This window comes from Rhinatrema bivittatum, chromosome 9 (assembly GCF_901001135.1).
Source record: "Rhinatrema bivittatum chromosome 9, aRhiBiv1.1, whole genome shotgun sequence".
Lineage (NCBI taxonomy): Eukaryota > Metazoa > Chordata > Amphibia > Gymnophiona > Rhinatrematidae > Rhinatrema > Rhinatrema bivittatum.
The window spans coordinates 182399275-182419524 of NC_042623.1; the positions used below are offsets into that span (position 1 = coordinate 182399275).

The window sequence follows — 20250 nt, forward strand, 5'->3', positions numbered from 1 at the left end:
AAGACATTGATAAGACAGGCTAAGAGAGAATTTGAAAATAAGTTGGCTGTAGAGGCAAAAACTCACAGTAAAACCTTTTTAAAATATATCCGAAGCAGAAAGCCTGTGAGGGAGTCAGTTGGACCGTTAGATGATCGAGGGGTTAAAAGGCCCTTAGAGAAGATAAGGCCATCACGGAAAGATTAAATGATTTCTTTGCTTCGGTGTTTACTGAAAAGGATGTTGGGGAGGTACCAGGAATGGAGAAGGTTTTCATGGGTAATGATTCAGATGGATAGAATCAAGTCACGGTGAACCTAGAAGATGTGGTAGACCTGATTGACAAACTGAAGAGTTTTAAATCACCTGGGCCGGATGGTATATACCCCAGAGTTCTGAAGGAACTAAAAAATGAAATTTCAGACCTATTAGTAAAAATTTGTAACCTATCATTAAAATCATCCATTGTACCTGAAGACTGGAGGATAGCAAATGTAACCCCAATATTTAAAAAGGGCTCCAGGGGCGATCCGGGAAATTACAGAGCAGTTAGCCTGACTTCAGTGCCAGGAAAAATAGTGGAAAGTGTTCTAAACATCAAAATCACAGAACATATAGAAAGGCATGGTTTAATGGAACAAACTCAGCATGGCTTTACCCAAGGCAAGTCTTGCCTCACAAATCTGCTTCACATTTTTGAAGGAGTTAATAAACATGTGGATAAAGGTGAACCGGTAGATGTCGTATACTTGGACTTTCAGAAGGCGTTTGACAAAGTTCCTCATGAAAGGCTTCTAGGAAAAGTAAAAAGTCATGGGATAGGTGGCGATGTCCTTTCGTGGATTGCAAACTGGCTAAAAGACAGGAAACAGAGTGTAGGATTAAATGGACAATTTTCTAAGTGGAAGGGAGTGGACAGTGGAGTGCCTCAGGGATCTGTATTGGGACCCTTACTTTTCAATATATTTATAAATGATCTGGAAAGAAATACGACGAGTGAGATAATCAAATTTGCAGATGACACAAAATTGTTCAGAGTAGTTAAATCACAAGCATATTGTGATAAATTGCAGGAAGACCTTGTGAGACTGGAAAATTGGGCATCCAAATGGCAGATGAAATTTAATGTGGATAAGTGCAAGGTGATGCATATAGGGAAAAATAACCTATGCTATAATTCCACAATGTTGGGTTCCATATTAGGTGTTACAACCCAAGAAGGAGATCTAGGTGTCATAGTGGATAACACATTGAAATCGTCGGTTCAGTGTGCTGCGGCAGTCAAAAAAGCAAACAGAATGTTGGGAATTATTAGAAAGGGAATGGTGAATAAAACGGAAAGTGTCATAATGCCTCTGTATCGCTCCATGGTGAGACCGCACCTTGAATACTGTGTACAATTCTGGTCGCCGCATCTCAAAAAAGATATAATTGCGATGGAGAAGGTACAGAGAAGGACTACCAAAATGATAAGGGGAATGGAACAGCTCCCCTATGAGGAAAGACTAAAGAGGTTAGGACTTTTCAGCTTGGAGAAGAGACGACTGAGGGGGGATATGATAGACATGTTTAAAATCATGTGAGGTCTAGAATGGGTAGATGTGAATCGGTTATTTACTTTTTCGGATAATAGAAAGACTAGATGGCACTCCATGAAGTTAGCATGGGGCACATTTAAAACTAATCTGAGAAAATTCTTTTTTACTCAACGCACAATTATACTCTGGAATTTGTTGCCAGAGGATGTGGTTAGTGCAGTTAGTATAGCTGTGTTTAAAAAAGGATTGGATAAGTTCTTGGAGGAGAAGTCCGTTTCCTCCTATTAAAATCACTTAGAGAATAGCCACTGCCATTAGCAATGGTAACATGGAATAGACTTAGTTTTTGGGTACTTGCCAGGTTCTTATGGCCTGGATTGGCCACTGTTGGAAACAGGATACTGGGCTTGATGGACCCTTGGTGTGACCCAGTATGGTATTTTCTTATGTTCTTAAGGTTTTAAGGGTTTGGTTCATACGTTCTGCTTACCCGTTGCCCTGCAGGTGGTAAGCCATTGTATAGTTGAGTGTGATACCGAACTTCTTGCGTCATGAGCGCCAGTACCACTTGGTGAACTGAACTCCTTTATCTGATAGTATATGCTTCAGTAAGCCATGTAAATGGAAGAAATGGAGGGTAAACAGGTATGCCAGCTCAGGAGCGGAAGGAAGTCATGGTAATGGGAAATAGCGTGCCATCTTGGAGAAACGATAAATTACCACCCAAATTACAGTGACACTGTTAAAGACAGGGAGGTCCACAATAAAGTCCATGGACAAGTGGGTCCAGGGTTCCCTGTGGGCTGGCAACGGCTATAACAGCCCTCAGGTTCAGCCATGTAGAGCGTTTTGCTGTGTGTAGGTAGGGCATGTGTTGACTTAGGCCTTGACATCTTGCTTCATCTGTGGCCACCAAATAATGCCATTGAAGCATTTCAAGGGTTCTCGCCCGTCTAGCCTTCCCTGGAGGGACGGGTACTACAATGGCCAGAAGTATCTTAGTGGGATTGATGATGTGCCTTGGAGGTTCTGGAATGTCCTTGGTCTGAACAGAGCAGAAAAGGGTGTCTGCTGGTTGATTCTCGACTGCCAGTATATCTTAGTATATACCTGCGGGGGAAAATACACCACTTTTTCTCTATATATTCGCCAAGCTCTGGCCAACACTGCCTTTAGCTTTTCTCACTTCGTTAGGTTGCCCAAAGTGCCTTCCTGCACACCTGAACTATCCTGTACACAGGATGTGAATAGCCCTGCCCTTGACAAGATGCAGTGTGGGTGAGCTTCATGCTTAATGTATCTCCATGCTTGGGGCTTGGGCTAGCAATCTCATTCAAGGATTGCCTTTCATCCCCTGAAACTCGATGGTGTCCTGCTGGTCCGCTATGCCTTGTGCTTTGGCATATAGAGTCTGTCACAGACCCTGCTGGTGTTGCTGGTTATTCTTCCAAACGTTGCTTGGGTTTTTCTGCCCATTATGCCTGTTAGCCAAACACTGATGTCACTGGACCACAGTTTCTTTCTGGGGAGTTCTTGAGTCCCAGTTGGTGTTTGGTTGTCTTGTAACGCCGAAGGAAACTGTGCGGTCTTCATCCAAGAGTCCTTCTCTTGTTTCATCTCTAGAGTTTCCTGTATACAAGAAGTTCTAGACCCATTGTCATCATCAGGATTACTGGTATGAAACCTGCTTGTATGTTTTCCGTGATGCGGAGTATATTTCTTGTTGGCACTTGTATCACCTCCTGCCTTAGGTGCCTCTACTATGCATCGGGGTTTTGTGTGACAGTCTTTTCAATGGTTTTCTCTTGTAGAACCCAACTCTTTTTCCTGCCTAGATTACTTTGTGGGTCAGCCACCTCATAGGAAAAAGGGAGAGAGATGGTGCTTTCAGCACTGGACGGTTTCCCGCTTTGTCCTGCGTGGACAGCCTATAGCTTGGTAATCAGCCGTGTGTGAGGACTACCAACCTGCTTGTCCTTGGAGAAAGCAGAGTTGCTTATCTGTTACAGGTGTTCTCAGAGGACAGCAGGATGTTAGTACTCCTGAAACCCACCCACGTCCCCTGGGAGTTGGTTTCTCCATGTATTTATATATGTTATGGATTAAAGGACTCTGCCTAGGGGGCATGGTGATGACTACAGCTGCACATGCTCAGTAGGTCATGTTTGAAAGATCTAGATTCTTTGAGATCAAAGTTCTGTGCCGGGCTCCATCCAATGATGCCACCCATGTGTGAGGATTAACATCCTGCTGTCCTCTGTGAACCCTTGTTTTACAGGTAAGCAACTCTGCTTATTATATATACTGTTAGATGACTGAGGGGTTAAAGGCGCTCTTAGGGAAGATAAGACCATTGTAGAAAGACTAAATGAATTCTTTGCTTCCGTGTTTATTAATGAGGATGTTGGGGAGATACCAATTCCGGAGATGGTTTTCAAGGATGATGAGTCAGATGAACTGAACCAAATCACTGTGAATCTGGAAGATGTAGTAGGCCAGATTGACAAACTAAAGAGTAGCAAATCACCTGGACCAGATGGTATGCATCCTAGGGTTCTGAAGGAACTAAAAAATGAAATTTCAGATCTAATTTGTAACCTATCATTAAAATCATCCATTGTACCTGAAGACTGGAGGGTGGCCAATGTAACCCCAATATTCAAAAAGAGCTCTAGGGGTGATCTGGGAAACTATAGACCAGTGAGCCTGATTTCAGTGCCAGGAAAAATAGTGGAAACTATTCTAAAGATCAAAATTATAGAGCATATAGAAAGACATGTTTTAATGGAACACAGTCAACATGGATTTACCCAAGGCAAGTCTTGCCTCACAAATCTGCTTCGTGTTTTTGAAGGGGTTAATAAACATGTGGATAAATGTGAACTGGTAGATGTAGTCTATTTGGATTTTCAGAAGACATTTGACAAAGTCCCTCATGAGAGGCTTCTAGGAAAACTAAAAAGCCATGGGATAGGTGGCAATGTCCTTTCATGGATTACAAACTGGTTAAAAGTCAGGAAACAGAGAGAGAGTAGGATTCAATGGTCAATTTTCTCAGAGGAAAAGGGTAAACAGTGGAGTGCCTCAGGGATCTGTACTTGGACTGGTGCTTTTCAATATTTATTTATAAATGATCTGGAAAGGAATGCAATGAGTGAGGTTATCAAATTTGCAGATGATACAAAATTATTCAGAGTAGTTAAATCACAAGCAGATTGTGAAACATTGCAGGAAGACCTTGTGAGGCTGGAAGATTGGGCCTCCAAATGGCAGATTAAATTTAATGTGGACAAGTGCAAGGTCTTGCAAAAAGGGAAAAATAACCCTTGCAAGATCTAGATATCATAGTGCATAATACTTTGAAATCGTCAGCTCAGTGTGCTGCAGCAGTCAAAAAAGCAAACAGAATGTTAGGAATTATTAGGAGGGAATGGTTAACAAAACGGAAAATGTCTCTGTATCGCTCCATGATGAGACCACCCCTTGAATACTGTGTACAGTTCTGGTCACTGTATCTCAAAAATGATATAGTTGCATTGGAGAAGGTACAGAGAAGGTCAACTAAAATGATAAAGTGGATGGAACAGCTCCCCTATGACGAAAGGCTGAAAAGGTTAGGGCTGTTCAGCTTGGAGAAGAGACTGCTGAGGGGGGATATGATAGAGGTCTTTAAAATCATGAGAGGTCTTGAACGAGTAGATGTGAATCGGTTATTTACACTTTCGGATAATAGAAGGACTAGGGGGCACTCCATGAAGTTAGCAAGTAGCACATTTAAGACTAATCGGAAAAAATACTTTTTTACTCAACGCACAGTTAAGCTCTGGAATTTGTTGCTAGAGGATGTAGTTAGTGCAGTGTAGCTGGGTTTAAAAAAGATTTGGATAAGTTATTGGAGGAGAAGTCCATTAACTGCTATTAATTGACTTAGGGAATGGCCTCTGCCATTACTGGCATCAGTAGCATGGGATCTTCTTAGTGTTTGGGTACTTGCCAGGTTTTTATGGCCTGGTTTGGCCTCTGTTGGAAACAGGATGCAGGGCTTGATGGACCCTTGGCCTGACCCTGCAAGGCAAGTTCTTATGACTCTGTAACTATATTTTGTTATCCATTGCCATGGGTGGTCTTGTAGACCAGGAAGGTAGTATATACAAACTTTTAAATAAGTTGTGAGAGCAGAAACCACAACCTATTGACACATACTGTATTTGAGTTCTTAGTGCTGTATTTGCCTGATTCAACAATAGATGTTGGAGTTGCCAGAATGTACGGCAAAGAGGTTAATATGAAATGTTAAAAGTCCTAATGTTAACACAAGCATCCTTGTGACTGGGTTGTCTGACAGGCTGTGATGGTAGAATTGACTAGCAATTAGGTCTATCTGGCAGACTGCAAGCTATGTAATTAACTTAGATGTTCTAGGGCACATTCAGGTGATCATGTAGCAGTCTATCTGGCAAGCTTCGCAGGGGACCTAGGAGGCTGGATGTTTGATACCAATTACAGTAGTATTGCTGGTTATTTAGGTTATTACAGAGCCTTGTGGTTAGATTTGGAAAAATTAGATGTTGGAGGGAATTAAGTAGGGATCTTATATGCTCTTCTACCCAAGATGGCCGCACACTCTGGCTGGCAGCCCGGGTGTATCTTTAGCAATGTGGACAGGATACCTATGCTGCCTGGATGTGCTGTATGGTCTTTTTCTGCAATCATTTATTTTGTTACTGTGCATTATAGTGTTCTTGCTTTGGCCAGTGCCTCGTCAGCCCTGTTTTCCTACCTTGAGATCATCAGATATGATTCCCTCCCATCACAAGATCTTTCTTCAGTTTGATGCACTGCAGTACTTAATCTCCTACCATGTGCTGCTATTTTGCATTTTTGCAACACAAATAAATGTATACTATTTTGCATCAAAACATAGCTGCCAAACTCTTAACATTCCTCAAACCTTTTCATATAATTCCTCTTCTTTTTACTCCCACTTAATATCTTTAAAAGGACACATTTTCTTCTTGCCCCTGCACAATATCATCTATAAAAATATTGAATAGATTAGGATCCAGAACATAATCCTGAAATACTCAACTGGTAAACTCTTTTTCTTGGAGTAAAACCTCTGTCACTCAACCAATTTTCAACCTAGTTTACCAGTATAGGATTTAGGATCTATCCCCCCCCCCCCCAGCCTGCTCAGCTTCTTTATGAGCCTTCAATGTCAGGTAGTGTTGGTCTTTCTGGAATGTTTTCCTATCATCAACACCCATGTTTGTTTGACACACTTTTTCAACCATATAAGTTCAAAGCGAGTTACAATAAATTATGATTACATCAAAATCTGTTACAGAGAGCTATTTGGCCCCAATACCCTGTCTATTTTCATTTCTTCCAGTGTGGGGTTATGAGCCCTTTGTGCTGCGGCATAGTTGACGTAGCCTCGTAGGCGAACCTACGAGGTCTACGTTGGCAGCTGGCGAATTTGGCCTGTAGCAAAACAGTCTGGAGCTTCACTTATACCAGCCACCTCTCCTGCAGGTTGAGTCCTTGGGTTCTGGCGGCCAGCAGGATGTAGGTGGGTTCCTAAGCTGGTGAAGAGTCAAGAGTCCAAAGGCACACCGGAGTCAGGGCAGACAGCAGATTAATATAGTTGGAGAGAGGCCATGTTTGGGGTAGATGGCTAACATGGATAGTGAGATCCAAGCGGCAGGCAATCATGGTCATGTCCAAATAAGAGATTAGATCCTGGCAGCAGTCAATCGTAGTCAGGGACTTCCTGTTGGCGACATCATCGGGCGCCGCAGAGCCATTCCTGCCAAAAACCTTTTAAATATAGGTGCGTACCGTGTGTGTGTATCTAAGGGAAGGGCACGGAGGAGCAGGAAGATGGTGGCATCCAGCCTCAGCATTGATGCATGAGCGGCGCTGGTCATTGGAGGTGGTGTCCTGCCGAGAGAGCTGGTGCTGCATCAGGGGTGAGTGAGGTGGCTCATGTGACCATCCTGCAAGCCGCTGACTGTGACAGTAACCCCTCACCAAAGCTCCCTCCTCCATCTTTTGGGCTTGGGTTTATGGGGGAATCTCTTGTGGAATTCAGATATGAGTTGGGGCTTGTAGATTGGGGGACGCTCTCAAGAATTCTCTGCGTGTTCATAGTTTTTCCAGGAAATTATACTGTAGCTGTTTTCGGACTCTTCGGGAATCTAAAATCTCCTGACCCTTGAACTGAGTACCTTCCTCCATCGCAACTTCAATGGTTTGGAAGGGTGGTCTCCCTGGCCATGAGAGAATTGTTGCTTTCAACAGAGATGTGAAAAAAAATTGTGAATCCATAAAGATGCTGGCAATTCGAGCTTGTAAGTCACAGGACCCAATTGTCACTCAATGGGAAATGGACCCATGAATCACAATACAAACTTTAAGGACGGCATCTTCAAATTTAGGTTTTTAGTACTGAGCCAAATCAGGTCTCCTGGGTGAAATTGAGGCACGAGGCGACATTTCTTGTTTTTTTCAAATGCTCCGCTGCTTGCTTTAGGAGATGGGGTGTCCTGCCAAAATTCTTGGAGTTCCTGCCTGATCAGGTTGGCTGCTGGGCAAGAGACTGAGATTAGAATAGGTCTAGGTGTACGTGGATGGTGCCTGAACACTGTCCCTGTGGAACCATTCATGTAGTTGTTATGGCAGAATTTGGCCCATGGAAGGAGAGATGACCGTTATCCTGCTGTCTGTTCATATAGGCTCATAGAAAGGCCTTGAGACTCTGATTTACTCACTTGGTTTGTCCCTTGCTCAGAGGATGGTAGGCTGAGGTGAAACCCAATGTAATCCCAAATCTCCTGCACAAGCCTTTCCAATATTCACCCATGAACTGAATCCCCCAGTCTGAGAGGATTTGAAGAGGGAGCCCATGCAGACATGTTGACAAAGAGTTGAGCCAGCTTAGGTGAAGATGCGAGGCCTGGGAGGGGTGTTAAATGAGCCAGCTTAGAAAATCTATCCCCTTCCACCCATATGGTGGTGATGGCACCAGAGAGGGGAAGGTCAGTGATGAAGTCACTGGCTCAATGGATCCAGAGTTCCTTGGATGCTGGAAACAGCTGTTACAACCCCCAAGGTCATGCTTGCACACTCTTATTTATGGCACATGTGAGGCACAACTCCACATAACGCTTTACGGCAGCCTTCATGCTACTGTCACTTCTTCCTGTCTTTCTCTTTTTATAATAAGAACATGCCATGCTGGGTCAGTCCAAGGGTCCATCAAGTCCAGCATCCTGTTTCCAACAGAGGCCAAACCAGGCCACAAGAACCTGGCAATTATCCAAACACTAAGAAGATCCCATGCTACTGATGCAATTAATAGCAGTGGCTATTCCCTAAGTAAACTTGATTAATAACAGTTAATGGACTTCTCCTTCAAGAACTTATCCAAACCTTTTTTGAACACAGCTACACTAACTGCACTAACCACCTCCTCTGGCAACAATTTCCAGAGCTTAATTGTGTGTTGAGTGAAAAAGAATTTTCTCTGATTAGTCTTAATGTTCTTTAAATAGCTTCCTAACCCAGAGCACTTTATTCAAACTACATACAGGTAGTTTGAATCCCTTTCCAAGAGAACTTAGAAACAAGGAGAATAACTTTCAGGCAACTCTGCATGGCCTGATAATACTAGCTCAGGGGTAGACAGCCTTTCATGCACCAAGAGCCAAGAAATTGGAATGCACAGCACCAAAGAACCTCATATTTTGAATAGATGAGAGGGGGAAGGGGAGTTCATCCTTCCCTCAGTCCTCCCACCTTGTCTCTACTGATTTCTCTCAATCCCATTCTATTTTCAGTGGTCTCCATCAATCTCCCCACCAGTCTCTTTTAATCCCCCAAGTCTGTCCTCGCTAGTCTCTCTCAATCACATACTGTTCCCACTAGTCTCTATCAGTTCTCCAACCAGGGTTCTTACCCAGTTCCTCCTCCCTGTTCTCACCAGGCTTTCTCCGTCTCTCAGTCCTCCTATCAGTCCCCCAGCCTGTCCCCACCAGTTTCTCAATCCTCTCTCCCTGTCCCCATCAACATCAGTCTCAATCCTTCCACTTTGTGACCAGCAAGTCCTTCTTTCTCTCCATCATGCTCTTTCATCCCCATCAGTATCTCTGTTTCCTACCTTGTTCCTACCAATGTTTCTCTTGGCAGCCCCATCATTCATCCCTTTTCAAGTCATATTTCCCAGAAGTATTCACTCCCTCTTGCACTGCTCCCCCCCTCCTGCTATGTGTCTCTTTCAAATCCTTTCCCCGCCAGTCAGCATCTCTGGCTCTCTCATCCCTTCTGTTACTTTCCCTCTCCCCCTTTACCTCCTTTAGTTCTCTCTCCCCCTCCCACCTTTACTACCTATGATTTTCACTCATCCTTCTTGCCATCCCCTCTGGCTCTCACACACTCCCTTTCATCACCATTTATATTTTTTCACCCTCCCTCTCCCCAATCACCACCGCCAACTATCTTGTTCACACTCCGTCCCTGCTGGCTTTCTGACACTCTCCCCTGTTCTTTTTAAACCTCTTCTATCCCCATCCCAGGCTCTGTCTTGCCCTTCCACACCCCCCGCATAATTCTCTTACAACACCTTGTCCCAGCCCTCTCTCCATCCCTCTATTTTCCTGCCTCAAGTCTTGGTCCCATCACACCTGTTGCCGAACAGATGGCAGCATGGACCTTGGGCAGGAATAAAATACCACACGGTCCAGTTTGCATTGTTGACTTCAGAGAGATGGGGAGGGAAACAATATTCACCCTCCTTTTTCCCACAGCAAAAGTTTCTCCTTCTGCTGTTCCCTCCAACTCTTACAGCATTACTATCTTTTCATGACATTGCCGCTAGAAGCATTCACCCCCTCTTGCACCAGATCTCCTTCAAGCATTCACACCCCTCACCTCCCCAGCATTCACTTCCTACACTGCTCCCATGAGTATTCATCAACTACATTAAACCCTTGCTCTTGCTTCAAATTATTCTGGCCTGACCAGAGCTCTGGGTAATTCCCTCCGTCCCTCTGCTGTCAGCAGCATCCCAAGTCTCGGGAGCACTCTGAATTGCTGAGCCTGGTGCTGTGTACCCTCCAGCCTCTCCTCTCCAGACAGCAGACCAGATAAGTGCTCTCTATTCCAGGAAGCAGGTGGAGTGGGGATCGGAAAGAGCAGGGAGCTGACTGGATCTTCTGTGCTTTTACCCCCTTCCCTCCCATCCTGTTGCTGATTGCAGATGTGGGGAGGGAGGAGGGGAGTAGATATGGAATAAGCAGAGAAAAACCCTCTGATCCCTGCTCTAGCCCCCCTCCTTCTGTCTCTGTGAGGTCATGAGGGGAGCTGAAGCAGAATGGGCTCTTCTGCGTTCCATTGGGTGGACTTCCTCTTCCAGCCCCCTCCTCTGCAGTGCTATTCAGTTGCCATGTAGCCAGGAGGCCACATTTTACATAGGAAAGAGCCAAATGTGGCTCCCGAGCCACAGGTTGGCCACCCATGTACTAGCTACTTAAAAGCTTTGAAAATTCTTCCCTGGGGGTATATTTTAGGCAGTGGTCACAACCAAAGGTGCTGACAGAAGCCAGAGTTGAAATGAGGCCTTCTGGTTTCTAGTTCATTATTTATTTTATTTAAAAAATATGTATTATGTTGCCTAAATCAAATACTTATTAAGCAGTTTACAATCTTGCTCACCTTTTCCCACCCATCTAACACTGCTTTCACCCACCAGGCCATCTGCACTCTCACTTCTGGTTTATGAGTCTGCTCCAGAAAGCCCTCGGTTGGTGATTTAAGGCTCTGTTTCTCTGTTTTGTGCATGGAATGGTCCAAGCACCGTCTCAATGCTGTATATGGGAAAAGAGTCCAGGCTCTGTTGAGCAGGCTAATGATCTTATTGTTAGCTTCCTGATACCTATGCTTCATTTCTAATATTTATTTTATTTTATTTATAATCCGCTTATTCCACAATGCTCAGAGTACAATTTAAACATTCACAATAAAACAGTAAACATTTGTTTTGATTTTGAAACTTTAACAATATGAATGTACATGTCTGTATTTAACTTTTATTTGGCTCTTTCTTTGTTTTATGGTGTAACTGTTGGCCCATAAAGGGATATTACTCTGTGAGCCCTTGTGATGATGGATATGTAAGTTTCCATTTCTTCTTTATGCCTTCCCTGTTGCTTGCTTTTTTCCTGTCTCCTCCCCTTATTTAACTGCTTTACAATGTTATATTTATTGCATCCACTTACATACCTGCATCCTGAGACACAGTGCCCCTCATTGTTGCATTGCTTTACCAGCATGTCCCTCTGCATGCCTTATTACCACCTTCCCTGAGAAACCAATACAGAGGACGTAAAGCAAGTTATTCTTAGCTGTTCTTTCCTAAATTCAGAATCTCTCCTTTCCTTTCCCTTACATACCCCTACAAATACTCTGGTGAAATTCTGTATTGTGATTGCCTGAAGTTCTAGTTTTGTTCTACCATATTGTTGCAAAGTAGCATCTGACCGAATACAGAAATACTTTCTCATGTTAGTGAGAAAGGAAACAATCTAGAGTTGACTGGGCCCTGTGGCTCAGACCCCAGAGTATTGCCTGCTGCTCTGTGCATGCCATGAAGGTGATGCACTTGAGTGGGAAGGAAGGATATGCCTTTTGTGGGGCTGAAGGTAAGTATTGGGAGGTACCTTACAGTCCTTATAACCAGTGAGGATACATGTGTCTCCCCGAACATGGGGTGTCTGCTTGTGGACATTTCATGATGTCCGGGGATGCCACAAGTGTGTCCAGATGACTCCAAATGGATGCCGGTCCTGCTTGGATTTTATGGAATGTCTGTCTGGGCATTGGAAGACTTGTCCATTAGCATCAGAGGCATTGACATTGAAGGACCACGGAGCCGCACCGATGGCCATAGAGTCATCGATATCAAGGAGGCCATCTGTTCCCTCGATTTCGAAAGCTGGTAGGAACACCAGAGACAGGCCATCACCCAGCTCCTTCATGTTTGAAGAAGGCATTAGGCTCCTATTCTTTGACATTGGCCCTGGAGAAGACCTAAATCAAGCATCAAGAGAAGCCAAAGAAGCATTGGCATCAGTCCCCATGAATGGATGGTTTGGTTTTGGCTGAGAAATTCCTGAATCTACCTTGTGGTGAGGAGAGCTCATCCTCCAAGTTAATTAGGGGTTTTCCACAGTTCTCACTGGTCCTGGTGCAGCCACCAATCTGCCTCTCTGTTCCAAAGAAGATGTAGCCACTCCTCCTGCCTCCCAGTCAGTCTTGGTATCAATATTCAAAGAGAAACTGGAGAGACGAATGTAGATAGCTATGGAGAAGGCACTGCAGGCCCTCTGTGTCAGGGCACTGAGTCTGGCACTGTCATTCTTTTGAGTCATTGCTGGACTCGTTACAGGAACTTGGTATGCTACTGACACAGTCATTAGTGTCGTGCCTGTAACCTCCCCGATGCCTTCCGACCCAATGGCCATCCTGGGTTCTTCAGAGGAGGAAGCTCCCTCAAAGGAGTCAGGGGCCTTGAGGTCCAGACATCTCCAGCCAGTTGCCCAGTCAGTGAACCGCTGGCTGGGGACAGAGTGCCCAGGGATCCTTCCCCTGCTGCACTGGATCAGAGTCCATTTATTCTTGGGGGTGCAAAGGCTTCGAAAGTGGCTCAGACAACGAGAGGCATTGGATGGTCTCACCTCTGATCCCTCTTCTCCCCTGGAGAGAAGGAAGATCTCACTGGAGGACCTCTCCTTTGCAGGTTTTTTCAGTGGCTCCTGTTAATAAGAAGGTGGACATGGTTTATCTCATACAAAAGGCACCCAGTTAAGAAAAGCAGCAACTTACCCACCAGTTGGTGGTGATTGAATCTAGGACCTACTCCTTTGTACCCCTGGGGAGCGATCCTAAGGCCATGGATATTCTTAGGAGGAAAGTGTTCCAGAGTGCCGTTCTCTTTGCCAGAATAGCGGCCTACCAGCTCTTTTTGATTCAATACATGCAGGATATTCTGAAGCACGTGCAGGAAATAGCCAAAAGTCTTCCTCAGAATTAGCACAATTCCCTTCAGTCACTGGTGACCAAGGGTTTGGAGTGTGGAAAACACGGGATCTGGGCTATCTACGATGTTTTTGAGGCAACATTGAGAATCTGTGCCTTAGGGTTTGGGGCCCACAGATTCACCTGGCTGCACACCTCTGATCAGGAATGACTTGCTGACTTCCCATGATTGAGAGAGAATCTCTTCGGAGATCATGTTAAGGATGCAGTGGCACAGATTTGTCATCACTATGCAACACTTCAGCAACTCTCCACTCCTGCTCCTAACCCGGCCTCCTCTTCTAAGAGATATCCGAGATTGGGGCAGAAGAAGCATTTCTTTTGCCTGAGGAGCCACTTTCCTCTACCCTGTCGGGCCTTATTCAGGAGACCCTTGCAGCCAGCCTAGGCAGCAGAGGGCGCCTAAGTCCCAGATAGTGTCCCAGCCAACAGCTGGGATGGTGTTGACCGGACCTCAGAGAGAATAACACAGATCCCTGTACCCATGCCGAGGAAACTTCCATTTGGGGACAGAATGTGGTTCTACACAAACAGGTGGCCCAGTATAATCTTGGATGAGTGGGTCCTCGTCATTGTAGTCAGAAGGTACAAATTATACCTATTGTCTGTCCCACCAAATTCTCCGCTCATAGCACATCAAGAAGTGCTACTTTTGGAGCTCTCTGTCCACTTTCCACGAGGACAGAGGGTATGGATTTTACTCCAGGTAATTCCTGATTCCAGAGAAATCAGAGGGACTCCATCCCATTTAAAATTCAAGGGCTTTGAACAAGTTTCTCAAAAGGGAGAAGTTCAGAATGATTTCCCTAGGCACCTTAATCTTATTTCTGCAAAAGAGGGACTGGCTTTGCTCTCTCGATCTAAAGGACACACACTCACATCAAGATCTTTCCCAGTCACAAGAAGTATCTTGGATTTGTGGTGGGAAACCTGCATCTTCAGTATTGCATTCTGCCTTTTGGGCTGGATTCCTTGCCATGTGTCTTCACATGGCAAGGACTCCAGCTGCTTAGCTGTGGAGGCAGCGCTTTTGCGCAAGATGGGGGTGCATATATTTCTCTATCTGGATGATTGACTTATCAAGAACACATCTCGGGCAGGAGCCAAGGAGTCCATGCGCATGACCATCTGGGTGTTGGAGTTACTAGGGTTCGTTATCAACTACCCCCAAGTCTCATTTCCGCCTGTCACCTCAATTGGAGTTTATTGAATCTCTGCTAGACGCAACTCAGGCTAAAGCCTTCTTCCCACAGAAACAGGATGTTACTCTGATAGCCATTGTGGCAGAGATCCAAGAGAGTGAGCAGACATCAGCTTGACACATGTTGAGGCTGTTGGGCCACATGGCCACAACCGTTCATGTTACCCCCATGGCAAGTCTTTTCATGCATCATGCCCAATGGACCTTACAATCCCAGTGGTGGCAAGCCATTCGAGATCTTTGGGATTGCATCGGAGTCACTCCACTGCTCTGGGACTTTTTGTCCTGTGGCAGGACAATTCCAGTTTGGTATTGGGGATGGGGTTCCCCCTTCCAAATTTCTCCAGTGCAAATTGTCCTAACCATGGAGGCATCTAATCTGGGATGGGGACTCATAGAGATGGGCTATACACCCAAGACTCCTGGCCCACCTGGAAATGTCAGTATAAAATAAACTTCCTGGAGCTTTGGGCGATTTGGTATGTGCTATTAGTTTTCTGAGTTCAGCTGTCCAACAAAATCATATTGATTCAGCCGGACAGCCAACAAGCAGGGAGGTACAAGATCTTACCTCATGTGTCACAAATTGGTCCAGTTGAGGGTCTGGGTCCCCAACTCAGGTGATGCTCAGGGCCACCTATCTGGCCAGTCTGGAGAACAGGAATAGTGGACAAACTGAGTTGGTCCTTCAGACTCCAGGAATGGTCCCTGGTTCTGGGAGTAGTGAATAGGATCTTCTACTTGTGGTGTACCCTGTAAGTGGACTTATTTGTGGCTCCCTGGAACAAAAAATCCCTTTGTTCTGTTCCACGTAGAGCACTTGGCAAGCTAGCCTCAGATACCTTCATCTTCCACTGGGGCTAGGGACATCTGTATGCGCAGCCTTGCAAAAACTTTGTTGAAGCTCAGGGCCCAAGTAGCCTTCGGAAGTTGTCCATCTGGAATCCTGTCATTGGGAACCCCCCCAGATCTCATCATTCAGGATCAAGGCAATTTACGTCATCCCAATCTCAGGCCCTCTCATTCGGTGCTTGGATGTTGAGAGGCTAATTCTGCGATCTCTTGATCTTTCTGAAGATGTGTGTCATGTTGTTTTAGCTTCCAGAAAACCTTCCACCAGAATGTTAAATGGAAGAGGTTTACCGTGTGGTGTGAGCAAAGGTCTTAGATCCCTTCTTCTGCTCAACACAAAAACTTCTTGACTACCTTCTACATCTTTCTGTGTCTGGTCTTAAGACAAACCCGGTCAGAGTTCACCTTAGTGCAGTTGATTCATATCATTGCCATGTAAAAGATAATTTCATCTCTGTACAGCCCTTAGTTGTATGCTTTTTGTGGGGGGCTGCTCATTTGAAGCCTCCCATCAGACCTATTGAGTCATGGAACCTCAACATGGTTTTGTCCCAGCTGATGAAAGCTCCTTTTGAGCCACTGCACTACTCTGACCTGAAGTTTCTGACCTGCAAGGTGGTGGTTACTTCAGCACGCAGGGTCAGTGAGCTTCAGGCCTTATCTAAACTCTGGAATTTGTTGCCAGAGGATGTGGTTAGTGCAGTTAGTGTAGCTGTGTTTAAAAAAGGTTTGGATAAGTTCTTGGAGGAGAAGTCCATTACCTGCTATTAAGTTCACTTAGAGAATAGCCACTGCCATTAGCAATGGTAACATGGAATAGACTTAGTTTTTGGGTACTTGCCAGGTTCTTATGGCCTGGATTGGCCACTGTTGGAAACAGGATGCTGGGCTTGATGGACCCTTGGTCTGACCCAGTATGGCATTTTCTTATGTTCTTATATTCTTACATTACTCTAAATTTTTTCATGGTAGGGTGATCTTGTGTACAAGCTCTAAGTTCCTGCCTAAGGAGGTGTTGGAATTCCATCTTAACCAGTCAATTGTCCTTTCAACATTTTTTTTGCAGGCCTCATTCTCACCAAGGTGAACAAGCCCTGCACAGTTTGGACTGCAAAAGAGCCTTGGCCTTCTATCTGAGGCAGACAGAAACCCATAGAAAGTCAACCCAGTGTTTTGTTTCTTTTGATCAGGGTAAGCTGGGGATCACCGTTGCCAAGCAGATGCTCCCCAATTGGCTAGTAGATTGCTTCTCTTTCTTTTATGCCTGGGTGGGCTTGACTGTTATCGGTCATTTTAAGGCTCACTCTATTCGAGCCATGGCAGCAGCAGTGGCTCACTTGCAATCAATCCAGACATCTGCAAGGCTGCGACATGGAATTCCTTCCACTCATTCCCATTGCACTATTGTTTGGGCAGGGATGGCCAATAATTCTAATTTGGTATGGGAGGGTTCCCTTCCAAATTTCCCCAGTGCAAATTGTCCTAACCATGGAGGCATCATTCAGGCTGCCCTCTTCCCTTTAGGGTATATATAATATAAAAAAGGTCTGTAGCCAACAAATGTTGTTGTGTCTGCTGGCACTATTTTTATTGTTCCCTTTTTTGTTGGGCAGACATCTGTAGCCAGGGATTCACCTGTGGGTGAGGATTGCCGTCTTGCTTGTCCTCCTGAGAAAACAGAGTTGCTTACCTGGAACAGCAGGATGTCATTCCTCACAAGAGCCAATAGGAAGTGGAGAGGATGAGCGGCGATTAACCATAAATAAAAATGGTACAGCGCTGAAGGATCGCGGATCCTTATGGTGAGTTAATCAAAAAATGAAAGCTGTTTTTTTTAATAAGGGCTGAAATCTGTCTGTAAGCCACCGGTTGTGGCTACTTGGCAGGTACGCTTTGTTCCCTCGGGTCCTGTCTCTGTGGGACCCTGCTTAACTCTGTTTAGCTGGATTAATCTGTATCTGATTCGTTTGTGACTTTTCGGGGTGTTTTTTCAGCAGCTGTTTTGAATATTCCTCCGCAAGGTGCCCGTTTCCAACCTTTGGCAATCCCTTTCATCGGTAATCTTGCTCTTTGGTTTTTTTTGTTGTGTTTAACTGACCTACGGACCCAATTGTTTCTCTACCCCTGACTGCGCCATTTCCTTCTCATATTCATTTCTTTGGCACTTTCTCTCTCCGATTCTTTGGCACATAAATGAATCTCAGGTACCGGCTTTCTTTCACCCTCCCTTTCGTTGGTTCGTCTTTTAGCCTGTCATAATCCTCTGATCGCTCCCATTACACTGCCTCTGCCTACACCCAGCTGTTTCACACGTCCCTTTTCAGTCGTCTTTGAATGCTTTTATGAACATGTGCCACTTCCATCCTCCCCTGTTTTCTGTTCCTTCCCCATCTTTTTACTGCCCTCCCTCTCTCCTTCCTTTTCCCTTTCCCTTCCCCTTCCCCCTCCCCCTTTTCCCCCTCCCCCTTTTCCTCCCCTCTCCCCTTCCCCTCCCGTCCCATTGTTCCCCTGGCATATACAGTGTACTATGTTTGTTCATATGAAAAACACACACGTTTGTATGTTTTTTGATGTTCCCTAATCTTTTTCTAATAGATGCTATGTCTTGGTCCTTTAAGTTATTGTCACTTTTATTAAGTTTTTATTTGAATTGTCTGCTATATGGTGTGTTTTTGTTATGTGAATCCTTGGTCATATTTATAGTTTCTTGTTCATGAACTTGTTTGTGTAATTATTCCTTTTGGATTTTGCTGACAGTGTCCTCTGGGCCTCCGTCCCTTCCAACGCAGCCCATATGGCAAAACATGGCCCGTGTTGGGGGGACTGAACCTTCACGCTAAGCATTCTTGAATAAAAGATGGAAACGTTTGCCTTAAATCTTCATTTTCCATTTTCATTTTTTTGATGAACTCACCATAAGGATCCGTGATCCTTCAGCGCTGTACTATTCCTCCCTGCGGAGTTGGGGCTCCACTACATGCTTTGTTTATTCTTGCTATTGTATTAGACTGAAGGCGCCCTTGTGGCTGCACGGTGTAATGCAAGCCATGGACATTGAAGGCTCCCTTGTGGCTGCATGGTATGATGCATGCCATGGACATTGAAGGCACCCTTGTGGCTACACGGTGTAATGCATGCCATGGACATTGAAGGCGCCCTTGTGACTGCATGGTATAATGCATGCCATGGACATTGAAGTCGCCCTTGTGGCTGCACGGTATAATGCATGCCATGGACATTGAAGGCGCCCTTGTGGCTGCACGGTGTAATGCATGCCATGGACATTGAAGGCGCCCTTGTGGCTGCACGGTGTAATGCATGCCATGGACATTGAAGGCACCCTTGTGGCTGCACGGTGTAATGCATGCCATGGACATTGAAGGCGCCCTTGTGGCTGCACGGTGTAATGCATGCCATGGACATTGAAGGCACCCTTGTGGCTGCACGGTGTAATGCAAGCTATGGACATTGAAGGCACCCTTGTGGCTGCACGGTGTAATGCATGCCATGGACATTGAAGGCACCCTTGTGGCTGCACGGTGTAATGCATGCCATGGACATTGAAGGCACCCTTGTGGCTGCACGGTGTAATGCATGCCATGGACATTGAAGGCACCCTTGTGGCTGCACGGTGAAATGCATGCCATGGACATTGAAGGCACCCTTGTGGCTGCACGGTGAAATGCATGCCATGGACATTGAAGGCACCCTTGTGGCTGCACGGTGAAATGCATGCCATGGACATTGAAGGCACCCTTGTGGCTGCACGGTGAAATGCATGCCATGGACATGCTCAGTCAGAGTTCTAAAAACGTAAGTGTTTTTGTGCTGGGCTCAGTCTGATGATGTCACCCTGTGTGAGGACTGACATCCTACTGTCCTCTGAAAACATCTGCTTTATTTCTCTGTTTAAATCTGTTTTATATAACATTTTTCCCTTTGGGAAGCAGTTAAAAGATGCAGATTGGATCAATAGAATTGATCCATCCTACTGTGTCTGTTGCCTCTACTGACTTTATTTTGCTGCTGCACTACAGTTGTAAACGTGGAATTATTCTGATTCTCTTAACCCTTTAGGTATAAGTTATCAATTAAAAATTAACAGATATAATTAATTTCTTACTAGAATGTGAGCCATTGTTAAACATTTGATTCACAGTAGGTTTTAAAAAGGTTTTCAAGCATCTAATATTTATACATCATGGGAAATGTAGTTCAGAAGATTATTTCCATGACTGGATATGTGCCCTCGAAACTGTTTCCCATAATGCAGTTGCTGCTGCTGAAGAAAGCTGAATGCTGCTGCATTTTGTTGAAATCCAGAGCTAGGAAAAAGGGGTGATGGCATTTATATGGGAAGTGGGAAGGGAGGAGGAGAGTTAGACAGCTAGGATGGTGGCCCAGCTTTTTTAAACAGCATATTTTAAATAATGAGCAGGAGGTAGTTCTCCTGTAGGTTGGAGCAGGCAGTGTGTAACAGAGATATCTTGGGCCCCTTTAGTAATAGAGATGACTTTTGCATGTTGTGTGAGTAACTTCTGCTGGTGCTAGAACAGTACTAGAGGACCAGCTTGGAGAAGGTTT

General features: G+C 45.0%; 1 protein-coding gene across 1 annotated transcript in view; it reads left to right on the forward strand.

Annotated features, from left to right (window-relative positions):
- ARMC9 (armadillo repeat containing 9) overlaps positions 1 to 20250 on the forward strand; it is a 295211-nt gene that overhangs the window by 103082 nt on the left and 171879 nt on the right.